The sequence below is a fragment of the Acipenser ruthenus genome, chromosome 6, assembly GCF_902713425.1.
Source record: "Acipenser ruthenus chromosome 6, fAciRut3.2 maternal haplotype, whole genome shotgun sequence".
NCBI lineage: Eukaryota > Metazoa > Chordata > Actinopteri > Acipenseriformes > Acipenseridae > Acipenser > Acipenser ruthenus.
This window is the reverse complement of record NC_081194.1, coordinates 53,848,432-53,867,167: the sequence shown is the minus strand read 5'-3', so window position 1 is coordinate 53,867,167 and position 18,736 is coordinate 53,848,432. Positions and strand designations below refer to the sequence as shown.

Genomic DNA, 18,736 nt, shown 5'->3' with positions numbered 1-18,736 from the left:
ATACATAAAATGTACATAAAAGGTTTACATTAGTAGAATTATTTAGTTAGTAGGTCTACATATTTAATATGTCAAACATAATAAATATATCGGTATTCATTATCCTAAACAAAGTTTTCAATACTGTACTTTTAATTCTAGGTTTTCGAGAGCAAGATCTGAGATTCTTTAAAACAAATTTAATTTCATTTGCTGTTAAAATGAAATATGTTATGATTGGGGGTTAATGTAGGAATGACAGGCATACTGCATACACGGCAAATTAATGTAAAATAAAATATATTTTTAAATACGCTGCACATGTATTTTATTATTGTAAAATTGTAGTCGTAGCTTAAATATGTTATTGCAACTGTGGACATTAGCTTATCTACATACACACTGTATTGCGTAACTATAGCCTACATATAATTAAATGGATGAAATGCAGGAATCAGAATGCATCATTAATAAGACGTTATGGTCGAGCCTTATCATCATGTGACACTACAATCAAATTTGATTGGCTGCTATTGAAAATGTTGCCCTCATGTTGCCTGAAAAATAGAACATTGTCCTAATTGGGAGACATGTCGTTGGCATGTTGCCCAGGTTGGTCACACGAGGCGACATCTGTCGCCCCCTTGTTGCCATAGACAAAAGTCGCCGGTGTGACCAGGCCTTAATGGTATAGTCAGCGGTTTAGATAAGCTACATAACTGCCGTTTTTATGCGTAAAAAAATTTGAAATATGTACTCTAAATTTAAATTTAATGCGTAAAACTGCGCATGGCAATTTTGCTGCACAGTTTGTCTGCCTCCCCACCCACCTCCCCTAAAACTTCCACTAACAACTACATCTCTCAGAATACAGTCTTCAGTTACTAGGAAACTGTACACAAGAAAAAACAACCCAACAAACATTATCCAATCTCTGGCTAGCCCTGTTGTCTTTACAGCCAATCACATCAAGAATAAGAAAAAGAAGCTACACACCCCAGTCCAGCTATAAATCCAACTGGAACCATTGTCAGAGGCAACCGCTAAAAAAAGGTGCATAATATTAAACAAACTGTTTTATAACTTATTAATACATTTACTTCTTGTATTTATATGTATGGAAAATGTTCACTGAGTTTAAGAATTTAATGTTAAAATATAAGTAATGTAATTAATTTGCAGAGTCAGTGTGATACCTCGAAAAAAATGCGCTGAGCCGATAAAGAACCTTGTAGAACACACGTGGTTGTACAGTAGTTCAAAGTAGCATTGCAGTTAAAATGGAAGGCTCTTTTTTAATGCCTACCCCATTACCATTAAAGATTATACATTATTCTTCGAGATTACTCATGACTTCAAGGTAATGTTGTATTTTACCCCCTGAAAATACATTTTACTCTCTCGGCGTTAAAATTAGAGAGTACTCTCAGACCTAAAACCTGGGTACAGTTACTGTAATGGCAGTAATACCCTCCACATCTAGTAGTTCCAGTATTTCAGAGTACTTTGGCATAATAATAATAATAATAATAATAATAATAATAATAATAATAATAATAACAGACATTGAGGTGCGTGGTATACTTGAGTGCACCCAATATGAATACTAAAACTACAAAAAAGATGTTACTGTCAGGCCTTTATTGATGTTAGTGGGTGTTATTGTTTGTCAGTGTGTGTGTGTCACTGTAAATTTCAGGATTTTTATTCTAGTAGTGCGACCTCAGGAAGTTCTGTTTTTTAATTGCTGTGTTTATTTTTCCCTGCAGGGCCCCTTGCTAAAAATGAGCTCAGTGCCAAGTGTCTTTTGAAATCTCTGGTTGTTACTTTAATATAATCAGTAAAAAAATAAATTAAAAAATATATATGTGGTTTGTATTTACAGCCTGAATAATAAGGAACGGTTATTAGGCTACACAGTCTACCAGTCTCCTCTATTGGAAAGGGAGTCGGTAGTGGCTTTTTAGCCCCTGAAGTGGAATCTGAAAGTAAACATTTAAAAGGAAACCAGAGACTTGGCAGGCTGTACTATGTGGCTCCGTCAGCCTTTAATTTAGTCAGGATCTGCAGTTTAACTGCCAGTCAGCTGTAGGCAGTAAAAAAATATATATCTTGTATTGTGTTATTTATTCCACTTTGCTCTGTTTTTTTTGTCTGTACCCCCGTTGTGTTTCACTGATGGTGAAATACTGTGTACTTTGATCCGTGGTTTGCTGAAAAGAAGACAGCTGCTTAAGAGAGTATGTTGAAGAATGTGAGTCTTATTTTCTCCATGTAGTATTCCTCAGTACACACGTTGCGCTGATGGAGGGGGTGGGTGGATATGTATATTGGCTGTATTCTTGGGCCATATTGATGACATTGGAATACAATGTGTTGGAGTAATTGCTCCACTGAGTGTGCACATGTTCATATTGTCTGGATATGCAATCTGATTGTAATTACTGCAGATTTGGCTTTTCTTCTTTGTTTGACTTGAGATTTCAAAGGGAGTTTTCAGTGCAATAGAAGAGGCACAGTAAGGTACTGCAAACGTGGAGAAAGGGCTAGTGTGGATGACATAACACCCTTGGATTTTCAAAATGCAAACCGGACATGGTGCATTGAGTAGTAACCCTGCTGGTTGTGAGGTTTTCATTTCATTGGCACAACCTTATTAATGTTTAGGATTGCAATACTAGGATCCTGTACGAGCTATTGTTCCTTGTGTAGGATAAAATAATCCAGATGTGCATGTCTGTCTGTGTAACATGACGCAAAGAGACCAATTTTGAGGCAAATTCAAATTTTCGAAAAGGACTAAACAACTGTGAGAGTGTAGAAAATAACATAGTTGCAGGAAGGAGCAGTTACATTTACTGGAGCAGTGTCAGTGGCATATTCGATCTGAAGGCTGTAATTGGCTATAACTGTGCTGTCAGGGTAAACATTTCAGTTAACAATGACCAGGGATACGGACACTAGGGGCCAATTTTTCACCCCTTTTTTCCACAACTAAGTGACAGAGTTGGAAAAATGGATTGAAATGGCAAATCGCAGGGTTGTTGGACAAGAGTGTTATTTATCAGGCTAAATAATCAACTGTTACTGGAAACAAGAGTGCATAGGACTACTATGTATACATGTTCTTCAATGTGTATATATTACGGAAAGCCTATTTGAAAGTAGTTGCAGAAGAAGGAACAGAGTGCCTATAGTAAATCATGAAATTGTGGCGTGTGTATAGTATATCAGCATAAGAAAAGATGCTGCATCAATACTATCAGCATTACCATCCCATTTATCCATCTTAATTATACAGGTGAAAATGTACAGTAGTCTGTTCAGTGTTAGTATGTGCATTGTTGGGGTGGTTCTCTTGAGTTACCCTATATCAGCTGAGGAACCTCTGAGATAAAAGTACCTTAATAACTCTAAAAGCCCTGAGATCAACATGAACAAGGTAATAGGCATGCATAGTTTAAAATGCCAAATTTGTAAACATGAAGTGTGTTGTATTGACACAAAATAGATATCTCAGCAGGCTGAATCAAAACACCTTCTCTGCTTTTGAGGAATAGAAACAAAAATATATCATTATGAAATTCAAAGGACAGCCTTATTTGTTACAGACTGGAGAAAAAAAAAAAACTACTCCCTGACAAAATGAAATGTTTTGGTAAAACTATTTCTAATATTGGGAGACCCTGCAGATATATTGAATAGGTACCAACACAGGAATGTGGCTGCTTGCTGTCTGAGATTCCTATTTTTAGAAGCATGCATTGAGTGTTAAGAACATACCTGTTAAGGGAACAATCACTTAAAAAAAAAAAGGGATCACAAAAAACAGGGATTGTTAATCACACTTAGGCAATCTGCATCTGGTGTATGTACGGTCCTTTATTAGTATACTCGAGACCCTCTTTGGACAGCAGTGTAAAGGCGATCTAGCAAGAAGCAACTACAGGAAGAAGCCATTAAAGTATTGTTATGAGCAGTTTCTTGCAAGTTTTATGTAATTAAAACTAAAATAATTGAATCCCTCTGTCTTTGCACTTGCTACAGAATTGGGCCCATAGTGTCTGAGCAATATCTGAGGAAACTGGGGGCGTGACACTTTATTAAAGTACTTATTATGTGTTCTTGGGTGGCCATTATATTAAGCCAGATGTCTGCTACTTAAAACTGAAAAATAACACTGGTAAAGATACATTTTTATTTATCCAGGACTGACTTGTTTTTGTTTTTTTTACCCGTGAGTTGATAGAGAGATACAAAAGCAAATAAAATGCTTTAAAGGAGTGCTCTTCAGTTGATCTAAATGGTGGCAGAACTCAAAATGTGTGAGAGTCTCTGATGTGTATTTCTGTATTTAAAAGGAAAGTGATAGGTTTAGTCCTAAGTTATTATTTTAAGACTGAGTCTGCGACTGTTTAGATCAATTGAATAGACACCAATATCATATTATTCACGACTCAATTTCTTTACCGTCTTTATTTTATAAGCCTTGAGATAAAGCAGTCCTGCCTATGACAATCACAATCAAATTCTACCCTGAGTCATGTGTGCTAGCTGCACATGTAGTGTGCCGTCGTTACCATGGTGACACCACTCTTGTATTATAATGAAGAGTCTATTTAAAGTAATATAATGTAATTATGTAATGTCAGCGCTGAAAGCTTTTTATTTATACAAAATACAGAGTTAAAAATCGACCTTTTCAAGGTTCATCTTTTTTTTTTTTTTTTTACACAACACTGTCTTTTATTATCCAGATACTGTGCTGAATGGGTTCTTTATATCATTAGATTTTCTAGTCAGCCTGCCTAGGTTATGTTGTGCTTTTTACCTCAAAACAATTGCTGGAAATCAGTCAAGGTTCAAGCTGAGTCACCATTGTTACAATAAAGTCATTTCTAGATGTAGACACCCTGTTTTATAAATAAACTTTAAAAAACATTGAGTAAACCAAAGAGCAACATATAGGTACATTTTTAGTGATTACTTTTTTCAGTAAGATTACTTTTGTATCTTGGATAGGTCCTGGTTCACATAAAAGGAGCATATTGGTTACATTGGCCTGTTTGCTGTGTCTGTGATTACTGTGTATTCCATGGAGGGAACCTCTGCTTGAAATTAGTAACATGTTTAGCAGTGATACAAGGGTTGGTTCTCTTTTTCCGTCATGGTTTATCAGTCTGTTAGTGTGCGGTCATATCAGATACCAGGAGGGTAGATCCGACCTCCTGCTCTGTGAAGTAAATTTAGCATCAGGAGCCCTTGACCCACTTGCTTTATCCTATGCACAGAAACAGATCTACAAGCAGAGGCACAAAAATCAGACCTGTTTATAATATGCTTTATTATATTATAATATGCTTTAATCTGTGTTTCCAGTAGTAAGACTTTTTCAATATTTGTTACCGAAATAGACGTCAGCAACGGCTGCCCTCACAATTTAGAGGGCCTTGTTTAAACCCAGGACTCATTGATGATGCAGTTTAATGATCAAAGTCAAAGTGGTATATGTTGCTTACGAATATAATTGATTTTGAAAATCCATGTTGGTGAGGATGTGTGTTTTGTCAAATCATGTGAGACTTAGGTAGGGATGGCATCACAGTGGTCTAAATGTAACCAAAGTTAAAAAAAACTTAATGTAACAGAGCCACAACAAAAAACTTAGGCACATCTTTCCGTCTATAACTTTCTGAGCTACTTGTAACAAATCAAACGTTATCCAACAGCATTTTGTTATAAAAATCTAGATACATCTTCCCCAATAAGTCTGATCTGACGTGTGGTGTCACAGTGTTATGAACTTTGAGACTGTTGCCATTGCAAATCAGCTTGTACTTTCATTGAACGGCTCCATACCTTGCCGTATTCCACTACTGCTCTTAATTATAACTACTTCCTGTATCTTGTATTTGACTTTACTCTTATAGGTATCCGTATTCACATTTTTTGTAATTGCCCTTAACTGAAATCATTCTCATCCATTCATCGTACTTACTACATGCTCTTACTGGACTTTATTCGTGTAAGCAAATATTTTTAATATAAGTTAACTGCTCTTAGTCGAACCTGCTCTTACATGTAATTATTTACTGTAATATGTATTTTTTGCTCTTATTTGAATTAGATCTTTTGCTACTGATTTTATTGTACTTTACAACTGCTCTTATCTGTAATGTGATACTTTGCACTGTGATATATTGTAACAATTGTAAGTCACCCTGGATAAGGCCGTCTGCTAAGAAATAAATAAATAAATAAATAATAAATAACACAGATTCAGCCATATAAATGGAACGTGCTGCTTTTGCTTTAAAAAAAAGGTAAAACATCTGTTAGAGAACCGATTCTTTTCATATGCAACTCAAGATACAATTTGATCAATGCAGTGTTACATATATTTTGAAATCAGTTTTTACTTGGTTTATTTTGTCTTATATACAAAAAGTGATATGTTATATGTGTTTATTTTTGCTACAATACATCCACATACATCAGTTCTGCACAGTATACATCAGATTACGGTTTAAGTAAAGACAGGAGACTGCAGAGAAATATGTGAATCACATTTTATTTGTGATGTTGGTTTAGACTGTAAATAAAAATAGAAAGAAATTATCTATTAAAAAAAAATCAAAGGCGAATACATGTGTGTTGAAAGGGATTACATTTTCACAGCAGGAAAAAAAAGCACATTAGAAAAAAAAAGAACTCAGAAAAAAATGGGTGCCTCTTTAAAACCAATTAGAAGTCTTGTGCATAAACTCACTCCAAGAAGCTATTGTTGCTCAGCCTGTTCAAAATGCACACAGCGACACATATCCCTGCAAAACAGTGACTGTGAACTGCTTCAGCATGTGACAGTTAACAAACTCTTGACATTTCCGCTGCTCTAGTCAGAGATTAAATCACCCACCTGCATCCATATGAGAACCATTATACCGCCCGCTGGGTCCTGGTAATGATGCATTGGTTTATTAACTTTGTCTGGAAGCACAGCCAGTACTGTGTTTATTGTCATTCATTTTTTTAAAGGGAGGCACCCCATGCATGAGCAACAGAGTTAAGCTTTTTCTCTCCCCTTTTCCAGTTGAAAATCATTTGCACAACATTTTCTTTTAAGAAATGCCAAAACGGTCCATGCTGTGATTTTCCCAAATCTTTTTCTTTTCTCTTCAGAGCTGGAAAGCTTTTGGAATCGGAACTCTGTGTGTGTTACATTAAGCTGCCAGGACAAAACAGAGAATAGAAAATAGACGGTTCATTAATATGTGATCGTATAGCACAGGGTGAAATGGAACATGGCTGTTTACACAGCCAGGTCTGTGAGGCTAATCTGTACTCTTTTAAATTGTATTTTGGATTAGAAAAGGCTTCATTTGAAAGTGAACAATACTGGTCAAGTTTTTGCCAAACAAACTAATTATTACAGAACTTGCTTGCTCACTTGGAATTGGTTTGCACGTTGTATTGGAAGTGGATCAGTTTCATTATACTTGCAGCTCCCTCTTGCTTATCAAGCACAGTGTGTATTATGTGCAGCATAGTTGCAGTGCTCTTATTATCCTGGGACTTCACTTTGGTATGTTCAGTCTAATTGGCTTGGCAGGGTTCACATAGCTGCTCTTTCAAGTACTTTATTTTCCTTAATCTAAAGAGGCATCCAGAGAGGATCCCCTCTTGCAGGAAGGTCAGGTGGCAGACATCCAGATCTCAGGAAAACAGAGTGTTCTGGATCAGGCTTGCCCTTTGAAGGGGTTGAATCCCACTGCTTATTTTCTCGGAGCAGTGTAGCATGTAACATGCATTTGGCTCAGTTTTCTGCCCCAAAAAAGTGATGTGGGTAAATACAGACCAGGATTCATTTGAACACATATATCTGTCTCATTGCTGGAGTTGGTTCATATTTGTTGCACAAACTTCAGTTTTGGTCTATATGTTATTTTGTAAGTCTTGCTCTACAAGGGGTAACTTGCTCAAGGGTACAGCAGCAGTGTCCCCCACCTGGGATCGAACCCACGACCCTCTGGTCCAGAGCCCTAACCACTACTCCACACTGCTGCCCGTACTGTACTGTAGCGTAATTTTTACAGCAAGGATATTCTCAAACAGCTGCTTTAATACCATAAGAGAATAACGCAGTTCATGGTAAGTGGTTTTATACAGAACTGTAAACCCACAAGAGATATACAACATGACAGACCAGACACAGCAAAAAACAATAATAAAAAAAGCTGCCCGCATTAGCATTACGGTGAACTAGATCAGTGCTAACCATAAAATCGCCCATCAGCCACTACTTTCTGCCGTCTTGGAATCCACAGTAACAACTGACCTGATCCCTTGCAATATTTATAGTTAAGGATAAACACGCTCATTAACATTTACCCGTGAAATGTGGGTTTACATGCGAAACTGGGCATTTTCCCATGTGTTTCGTCATTGAGGGATAGGGAAAATGAGATTTTTTTCGGCCTCAAACCTGATTTACACAAGTAATTCTCCCAAAGGTGCACGCGCATCGCCATTTCACGTGTAAATTGACCCGCATGGAAACACCATGAATGTTGTTAAAAAAATGTGATCGATAACCTGGTTGGGCCGGTCTGTCAAGCACATTTCTTAGGGACTGCTGCTATCTGCCAATAAAAAACACAAAACTGCAGACTATAGTTGTATATATTCTGTCTTTTCATTTAGTGTATCACGTCGAAAAGACGTGAGAAACTTTGCAGATGCACAGAGGAACCCTGCACGTTATTCTCATGGGAGTGACAGATTTGGACACGCTTGCGCTCCACGTGGAAATTACGGGATGAGCAGCTGAGTGGTTGAAATATAAAAACATGATTACTGTTCTATAGAAGTCGCTGTTGCTGAGTCATCCCGCCCGAAAACTGCTTTTGTCTCGCATTGTGGTCTGTATCAGTTTTGTGTTCTACCTTTTGGACTTAGCAATGCACCTGGTACGTTCCAACGGCTGGACTGGTATACAAAATCTGTGACATGTATTTGGATGACATTTGGTTGTGGTTTCCCCATAATTTGAGGAACATCTACGTGACCTGAGAGAAGTATTCTTATGTGTCTAAGTGGCTGGACTGACTTTGAAGCTGCAGAAATCTTTGAGGAAGGAGTTGTTGTTTCTTGGCTACGTGTTGACTCTAGATGGCCTTCGTCCTAACCCTGCCAAGGTGAAAGCTGTTGTTGATTACCCTGCTCCCACCTCAGTGACCCAAGTTCGACAATTCCTAGGCCTGACTGGTTACTACAGGCGTTTCATTTACAGGTTTTCCAAGATAGCTGAATCCTTGGTCTCCCTGACCACACATGACAACAGTTTCTCTGGGATGCAAACTGTCTAAAGGCCAAGGATGAGTTGAAGGATAAATTAACATTTTCTCCTGTTCTGGCATTTCCATAACCGGCCTTTCTTTGTGCATTCTGATGCTTGTGACATTGGCCTGGGTGCAGCCGTCATGCATTTGGATACTGATGGGAAGGATATGGCTGTAGCTTTTGCTAGCAGGACTCTTCAACAGGCAGAGCGAAAATATTTCAGAAAATACTTGAGAAACCTGAGAAAAAGTGCCTCGCCATTGCGTGAGCATTAGAGCATTGGCACCCCTACGTCAAGGGAATTCATGTAACCATTCTCACAGACCATCACAATTTACAGTGGCTGATGTCCAGACCCAACCCTACTGGCTGTTTAGCCAGGTGGTGTTTGAGGTTACAAGAATTTGATTTTAAAATATGTGGGTGACAAACATTCATCCTGGGATGTGTACATTCCACACATTGCATTTGCCCTTCGCACTGCACCCCATGCCAGCACAGGGGACAGTCCTGCTTTTCTACTTCATGGTAGAGACTTGCACACCCCTCTTGATTTATGCTTGTACCCCGAAATTTGCTAGATCCCAGACAGCATGTCAGAATACAGAGACAATCTGGTCAATACTCTGAAGGATGATCACGACCATTCCAGAGCATTCCTGTCTGATAGCCATGGCAAGCAGAAGTCAAACTATGACTGATGAAGACAGCATGTTGTTTTTAAAATAAACAACCTGCTGAAAGCCCGCACTCACCCTAGGTCGGCTGTATCATCACGTTTCACTGCAAAACTCGCACACATCTTCAAAGGACCTTTCCCTGTTGTGCAGAGGACATCAGAGGTGAACTATCGCCTGGTTTCAGTGGATGACGGGAAAGATGCTGGAATATTCCATGATGAAAACTTGCAACCCTTTTTCACCTGGGAATCTGCTACGGAGAAGAGGAACCATCTACATCTGGAAATGGATCCCAACCTTCCAATCACAAGTGACTCCCAAAGCACCAGGGAGGGTCTCTCACAAGAGATCAATTCCCCTCAGCTGATTCAGGGTGAAACTGTGCTGCCATTTTTCCCTTTTAGCCCATGCTGTTCTGGTCACTCTAAACTTATGCCATCAACCTCCAGTGACCCTCGAAGACTATTTAAGGCAGCTTCAGAAGGATGACCCTGTGGTCTGTAATTTGCTGGCAACTTTAGAAAGCTCAGAGGTCACTGAAGACTTCTCCCAAAAATTCTATTGCTTCACGGTTTAGTGTACTACCAGGACCCTAAAGTCAGATGACTGTTATACCCATGAAGACATCTCAAGCTCTATGTTCCTGCTATGCTTCGCTTGACCTTACTGGCCTATTTTCATGACCACCCTCTTGCGGATCATTTAGGCATTTCTAAAACTCTAAGCTGTTTGCAAACCTGGGTTTTATAGCCAGGTATTAGAGGAGATGTGAAGGCTTATGCCCCGTCCTGTACAGTTTGTCAACTTGTCAAACCCAGTCAGCAGAAGCCATCTGGACTGATGGTTCCTATTACTGCTGTGTCGCCATGGGAATACCCTGGGTTGGATATTAATGAGAGCATAAAAAATACATAAGAAGAACAAGGGAAACGTGGATATTTTCAAGAAAGCTGTGAGATTTTGTATAAATGGATTTGAATATGTGAATGATCGCCTTTTGGTTTGTCAGAGCCGCCAGTGAATGTTTTACGTTTTAAACACTGCAATAACAGTTCTGATTGTGATCGTTCTAATTGTGTGCCCTTTCATAAATGAGGCCCTTTATCTCTGAACGCTAGAGAGAGTGTGGCATAATGCAGATTTAATGGGACTAGGTACGAGAATATATTTCTGGAAACGCTGAGGTTTCCCCACAATTTAAATACCGGTACGTAAGATAAATACAGTTTTGCTATTAAAATTTTACTATAGTACTGTATTGGTAAAAGAAAAGGGTTTTTAAAAAAAAGTAATTTCATCTTACAATCAGAAATATGCTGACGATAATGTAAACAACACCAAGCTACTACAAACAGCGAGTCCCAAACTTTAAAGTTGTTACGGTTGTTTATAGGTAAGAACTCAACTTTATTATGAATATATTGTTTTATTATGTTTAAGCAGCATATTATGATAATGTTCATTGTGGCAATTGCTTATTTATTACTTTTAAAATGTTTAGTAAAACATGGCCTATTTTATGATCTCGTTAGTACAACCGGCCTCCTTTGTAAATCACATCTTCAAACTTTGCAAAGTTTGCATATTTTTTTAATGACTTCACACTTAAAATCAAATTCCCAATAAGCTTTGCATCCCGCGCAGAGGGAGAACACAAACATAAAACGTCATTAAATGAGGTTGGCATGGCAGGGGAGATGAAGGTTCCGAGCAACTGTTTTGTAAGCATTATGAATGCTTATTCAGCACTGCTACACATCTGTACATTTGTTTTAAGTACTCGCCCAGAGGACTACTGAGACACAGACATCAAATAGTCCTCATCAGATTTAATTCGCAGAGCGTGAGTTTCTAAAACTGCATTGTCTCCCAGAACATTGCATGTTTAGCTATCTATATATAGAGCATGATGTTCAGATTCCATATGTGGAGTTGGGAAATATGTGATGATTATTTTGTCCTGTTCCAAGTACTGTACCTTTAATAATAAAAGTGCCTCATTTTAAGTACTGGAGTACTGGAGATCAGTGTAGAGTTTGTGTAGAGAGAGGATGTATGTCTTATGCTCCACTCCTCATTTACTTTAACGCTGTGGTTACTTTGTGCCCAAACTCCTATTTATACCAAGGGAGGGGAACCGAGTTATGTGTAACAATAAAGGTAACTAGAAGTGGATTCCCTTAAAACCCTGTGTCATTGTGTTTGTTGCATTGCCTCAGCCGCCGCATACCAACAAACTTCCCTACAAACTAATTAGTAGGATTTATCACAGCATCTATCACCGTCCTCATCATTACCAGCTGTTGTCTTCCCTGGAAGATAAAGATAAATAAAATGTGTTTTTGTAAAACTTTTCCAAGTGTTTGGTCTTCTTCTTCTTCTTTCTGTGTTGTTGGTCACTTTAAAATTTCGAAACTCTTTTCAAAATGGCTGCTCTAGTGCACTGGGGTTCGAGATCTGTCCTCTAAATCACTGCAAGAAGAGAGATTAAAAAAACAAACAAACATAACAACAAGTGCTCTGGCTATTCCGTTCTGTACCACATCATGGATCGTTATTGCTGTGTTACCTGTTTGACAATGTGGGCAATAATCCTTACACTATCAGTGCACAAGAGCGGACATTTTGAAAAGAGCTTTGAAACAGACTTTAAAGTGTAAAAAGTTGTCAAGATGTTAAGAATGAAAAGAAAAATAACAGGTAGGTTATTTATACAGTTGCAGCAACACATGGGGATGTGTAATGGTATATTTTTCGGAACCCTGCTACTTATTCTTTAATTACATTCTCTCCTTTCTGGTCTCTTTCCCTCTGCCTTCAAACAAGGCTCTATCATTCCCCTCCTCAAAAAATCTACCCTTGACCTCACCTCCCTCCAGAGCTACCATCCTGTCTCCCTCCTACCCTTCCTCTCCCAAACCCTCGAGCGGGCTGTACACCACCAGCTCTCTGCTTTCCTGTCCAACCATTCTCTGCTCGACCCTCTCCAATCTGACTTCCGCTCTGCTCACTCCACTAAAACCGCCCTCCTGTCTGTCACTAACTCACTAAACTCTGCCCGAGCTACCTCTCTCTCCTCTGACCTAATTCTCCTCGACCTCTCTGCTGCCTTTGACACTGTCAATCACTCTATTCTATATCCTCTCTCGCTGACCTGGGAATCTCTGGCACTGCTCTGGCCTGGTTCTCCTCCTACCTCTCCAACCGCACTTACCAGGTAACCTGGCATGGAGCAACCTCCACACCTCGACCTCTCGCACAGGAGTCCCACAAGGGTCAGTCTTGGGTCCTCTCCTGTTCTCTCTCTACACCCACTCCCTGGGCCCCCTCATGGCATCCTATGGTTTCTCATACCATTTCTATGCTGATGATGCTCAGATTTTCCTCTCCTTCCCCACTTCTGACTCCGCCATCCCCTCCCGTATCTCTACCTGTCTGTCTACTATCTCCTCCTGATGCACTCGCATCACCTCAAACTCAAACTCTCTAAATCTGACCTCTTTTTCTTTCCCTCCTCCTCCTCCCCCTCCTCTGATCTCTCTATCTCCTTTCCTCTGGAATCTATCACACTCTCTCCCTCCTCCTCAGCTAAGAACCTCCGAGTCACCCTGGACCCCTGCCTCTCTTATTCCCAGCACATCTCCACTCTGGGACGCACTTGGCGATTCTTCCTGAGTAACATACGAAGAATCCAACCCTTCCTCACCAACTACGCCACCCAGCTCCTGGTCCAGGCCCTGGTACTCTCCCGTCTAGACTACTGCAACTCCCTCCTGGCTGGCCTCCCGGCGTCTGCCACCCGTCCGCTCCAGCTCATCCAGAACTCTGCTGCTCGCCTGGTGTTCTCTCTGCCTCGCTTCTCCCACGCAACTCCACTGCTCCGCTCACTCCACTGGCTTCCGATCACCGCTCGCATCCAGTTCAAGACTCTTGTCCTCTCCTCAGATGCCTTGACCAGACTGCAACCAGCTACCTCCAGACCCTCATCTCTCCCTACACCCCCACTTGACCTCTCTGCTCCTTCAGCACTAGAAGTCTGGCTGTACCTCCTCTACGCTACCCTGCCTCCAGAGCCTGCTCCTTCTCCACCCTCACCCATCAGTGGTGGAATGACCTTCTTGCAGACTGCCCGGTCCCTGACCACCTTCCGGCACCTCCTCAAGACTCACCTCTTCAGACAGCACCTGTAGAACTTCTCTTTTCCTTCTGGACACTTTATCACTCTTCCTTAATGCACTTTACTTGCTCTTATCTGCTCCCTATTTTACTGCATTTAATTCTGTACTTTACAGAGTACTGTAATCTGTCACACGTGTTATTTAATCTGTAGTATTTTGCATTTAATCGTATCCTGATGTAACTATCACTGACACTGTTATCTGCTCTGATATTGATTCGTATTTTGTAATATACTTGTACTTGCTAGAACCGAAGTCATTGTATTTTATCTTGCTCTGTGGCGGAGTGTCCCGCCCCTATGTATTTATTTATTATTATTTGTATTTGTTTGCGGCGCGGATAAAAGCGCCGCGTCTTTTGTTATTGTTTTTTATATTTAAAAACCCTGTGAGGATGCGTGGCTGATCAGCTACTGATTATTTAACTAGCTGACAGTCACGCATCCTTACCAAACGCGTGCAAACTGTGGCCGAGGGATAATAAGATAATTAACAGCTAGTTAACCCCTCGGCCAGAGTATAAGAACCTGCAGCTGTCCGTGCTGCGGGGTTGAGTGTACAGAGGAGAGTACGGGAGAACACGGGAGAGAGAGTAAGAAGAGCGAGCGAAAAACAATTGCTATATTTAAAATATACTTGATTCTGTTTGTTTGGCCATCGCACCTTTTTGTTTTGTGTTTTGTTGTCTGTTTAAATCTTTTGTTTTGCTTTGTTTATTAATAAATCAGCTGACCGCCGTTGCGTTCAGTTTCACCCGCCCATCCATTGTTTTGGTTCAGTTACTTCCTGGTCCGTGACGTCACCACACCTCACCACTGCAAGCCATCCTGCCACATGCTTTTAATTGTATTAATACTTGTACTGTGGTTCTTGAAATGTATTTTTGTTTGCGACTGTAAGTTGCCCTGGATAAGGGCGTCTGCTAAGAAATAAATAATAATAATACATTGCTGTACTTTTAAATTTGAACAGTTACCTCACAGAGCTTGATGAATGAAGTTCTCTTTTCCCTAAAGAAATAACGCCAAATACTGGCACAGTACAAAGATACATTGTGCTGCATTCTTCAAAGGAGAAAAGCCTTCAGTTCTAATTTTAATTGGTCAAATGGAAAGGAGCCATTATACTGTACTCCCTGTAGCCGTACGAGCCAATTACACAAATATTTCTCTCAGGTTCAAATTCCCTTTAAAGCCTGCTATGGAATGGAAAGCAGGATTGATTAATAGGTGTACATCGTTAGCTTGGATAGATATGTGAAGATTAGATTAAGCCCTTTTAATGCTTAATAAGACACATTCTTCATCTAAGAAGGGGACGGAGGAGATAGCATTATCTGGACAGCAGCTGAGTGTGGAGCATTTTTCATTTGCAAAAGCCTATATTTTCATTTGGCATGCACCATGCTCAGGCAACAAAACATCTTGTATCCATGCATGGTATCAATAGACTACAACACAACAAATGCCTGAAAAACTATATTTGACTTTTGAATTTATAATTGTCCAACTCTGCTCAGGTAAAGCCTAATGTGAAACATACATTAACAGTAGTGTGGCAAACAATCACTGAATTATGCAAGAGTTACCTCATGTATTAGATTAAACATTTCGCAGGAAAAGCACAACGTTATGTTTCTGTTGTGAAGGGGCTGTTTGGAAATAAAAATTCACAACCATTCAATATCTTTTTTTAAAAAATTATTTTACTTATATTAATTGCTTAGGGAAAAACTGTCATATTCTCAGAGCATTAATTATGATGATATGAGGAGACACCTGGAACCCAATCATTTAAGAAGTTTAGGGTTTTAAAAGCCCAAACTAAAATTAACAGATGTTAAAAAAAGAAAACATTCTTTTATTCATTCTTTTATTGATTGCTTAGGAAACAGCTGTCATATTTTTAGAGCATTAAATATAATGATATAAGCTCAGAGGCACCTGGAACACAGTAACTTAAGAAATGTAGGATTTTAAAAGCTCAGACTAGAATTAACTGCTGTACTGTAAGGAAACTGTTTGGAAATCAATATACAATGGATGACTGGGCAGATGTATCAAGGCTACATGCTATGCAGCTACTGTAATGACTATGCTTAGGTCTAAGACAAAAGATCAATATATATTTGAATACATAGCTTAAACTGAGGTGATTAGGCATGAAATACAAGCTGAACTGCTGTAATGTTTTCATATGATTTGCCTGTTGAAACAGGTGGAACTCTGCTGGCTTCTGATTTTCTTTTCAGGATTTGATCAAAATAATTTAGCTTTGTAACAAATCCACACATTTTTGCAGCAGACAAAGGATTTTGCAGCAGACAGGGACAGGTTTTTTGTAGCAGACAGAGAGAGGTTTTTGCAGCAGACAGGGAGAGGTTTTTGCAGCAGACAGAGGTTTTTGCAGCAGACAGGGAGAGGTTTTTGCAGCAGACAGGGAGAGGTTTCTGCAGCAGACAGGGAGAGGTTTTAGCAGCACAGGGAGAGGTTTTAGCAGCAGACAGGGAGAGGTTTTTGCAGCAGAGAGGGAGAGGCTTTTGCAGCAGACAGGGAGAGGTTTATGCAGCAGACAGAGGTTTTTGCAGCAGACAGAGGTTTTTGCAGCACACAGGGAGAGGTTTTTGCAGCAGACAGGGAGAGGTTTTTGCAGCAGACAGAGAGATTTTTGCAGCAGACAGGGAGAGGTTTTTGCAGCAGACAGGGAGAGGTTTTTTGCAGCAGACAAAGAGGTTTTTGCAGCAGACAGAGAGAGGTTTTTGCAGCAGAGGGAGAGGTTTTTGCAGCAGACAGAGGTTTTTGCAGCAGACAGGGAGAGGTTTTTGCAGCAGACAGAGGTTTTTGCAGCACAGGGAGAGGTTTTTGCAGCAGACAGGGAGAGGTTTTTGCAGCAGACAGGGAGAGGTTTTTGCAGCAGACAGGGAGAGGTTTTTGCAGCAGACAGAGGTTTTTGCAGCACACAGGGAGAGGTTTTTGCAGCAGACAGAGAGAGGTTTTTGCAGCAGACAGAGGTTTTTGCAGCAGACAGGGAGAGGTTTTTGCAGCAGACAGATAGAGGTTTTTGCAGCAGACAGGGAGAGGTTTTTGCAGCACACAGGGAGAGGTTTTTGCAGCAGACAAAGAGAGGTTTTTGCAGCAGACAGAGAGAGGTTTTTGCAGCACACAGGGAGAGGTTTTTGCAACAGACAGAGGTTTTTGCAGCACACAGGGAGAGGTTTTTGCAGCAGACAGAGAGAGGTTTTGCAGCAGACAGAGAGAGGTTTTTGCAGCACACAGGGAGAGATTTTTGCAACAGACAGAGAGAGGTTTTTGCAGCAGACAGAGGTTTTTGCAGCAGAAAGGGAGAGGTTTTTGCAGCAGACAGAGAAAGGTTTTTGCAGCAGACAGGGAGAGGTTTTTGCAGCACACAGGGAGAGGTTTTTGCAGCAGACAAAGAGAGGTTTTTGCAGCAGACAGAGAGAGGTTTTTGCAGCACACAGGGAGAGGTTTTTGCAACAGACAGAGGTTTTTGCAGCACACAGGGAGAGGTTTTTGCAGCAGACAGAGAGAGGTTTTGCAGCAGACAGAGAGAGGTTTTTGCAGCACACAGGGAGAGATTTTTGCAACAGACAGAGGTTTTTGCAGCACACAGGGAGAGGTTTTTGCAGCAGACAGAGAGAGGTTTTTGCAGCAGACAGAGGTTTTTGCAGCAGACAGGGAGAGGTTTTTGCAGCACAGAGAGAGGTTTTTGCAGCAGACAGAGAGAGGTTTTTGCAGCACACAGGGAGAGGTTTTTGCAACAGACAGAGGTTTTTGCAGCACACAGGGAGAGGTTTTTGCAGCAGACAGAGAGAGGTTTTGCAGCAGACAGAGGTTTTTGCAGCAGACAGGGAGAGGTTTTTGCAGCAGACAGAGAGAGGTTTTTGCAGCAGACAGGGAGAGGTTTTTGCAGCAGAAAGGGAGATGTTTTTGCAGCAGACAGAGAGAGGTTTTTGCAGCAGAAAGGGAGAGGTTTTTGCAGCAGACAGAGAGGTTTTTGCAGCAGACAGGGAGAGGTTTTTGCAGCAGACAGAGAGAGGTTTTTGCAGCAGACAGGTTTTTGCAGCAGAAAGGGAGAGGTTTTTGCAGCAGACAGGGAGAGGTTTTTGCAACAGACGGGGAGAGGCTTTTGCAGCAGACAGAGAGATGTTTTTGGAGCCACATGGAGAGAGACAAGTGCTCCTATATTTAAAATATAACTCACTATGATAGTGAAAGACTTGGGTGAGGGATTTTCTTTTGTGGATTTTTTTGTGTTTGTGACTTATTTTTGTTTATCCTTTTTATTTTGCTCTGTGAGCAGTGTTTTGATTGATTTGTGTTTAATAAATGAGCGCCCCTGCGCTTAAACCCGCAGCTACGGTCTCTGAGTCTCTCTAACCCTTTGCCACCCTGTCACACTTGTATTAATGTTATAAAATCTTATTTGAAAATGTGTACAATTACCTTATAATGGGACATTTTGGTGGAGAATTTATTTTGGCTTTATTGCCGGTTTTGATTGGATTGCCAATAATACTTCCACCAATCAGCTGGTGGCATA

The 18,736-nt window shown here is 40.3% G+C and overlaps 1 protein-coding gene across 1 annotated transcript in view; it reads left to right on the top strand.

Annotated features, from left to right (window-relative positions):
* Positions 1–2,073: 2,073 nt before the first annotated feature.
* The window catches only part of LOC117411219 (uncharacterized protein C2orf73-like), a 43,117-nt gene continuing 26,454 nt past the window's right edge, over positions 2,074–18,736 (top strand). Inside the window, exon 1 of the mRNA XM_059025517.1 lies at positions 2,074–2,233. The gene's annotated coding sequence lies outside the window, so the exon portion shown is untranslated. The remainder of the gene's footprint in view (positions 2,234–18,736) is intronic.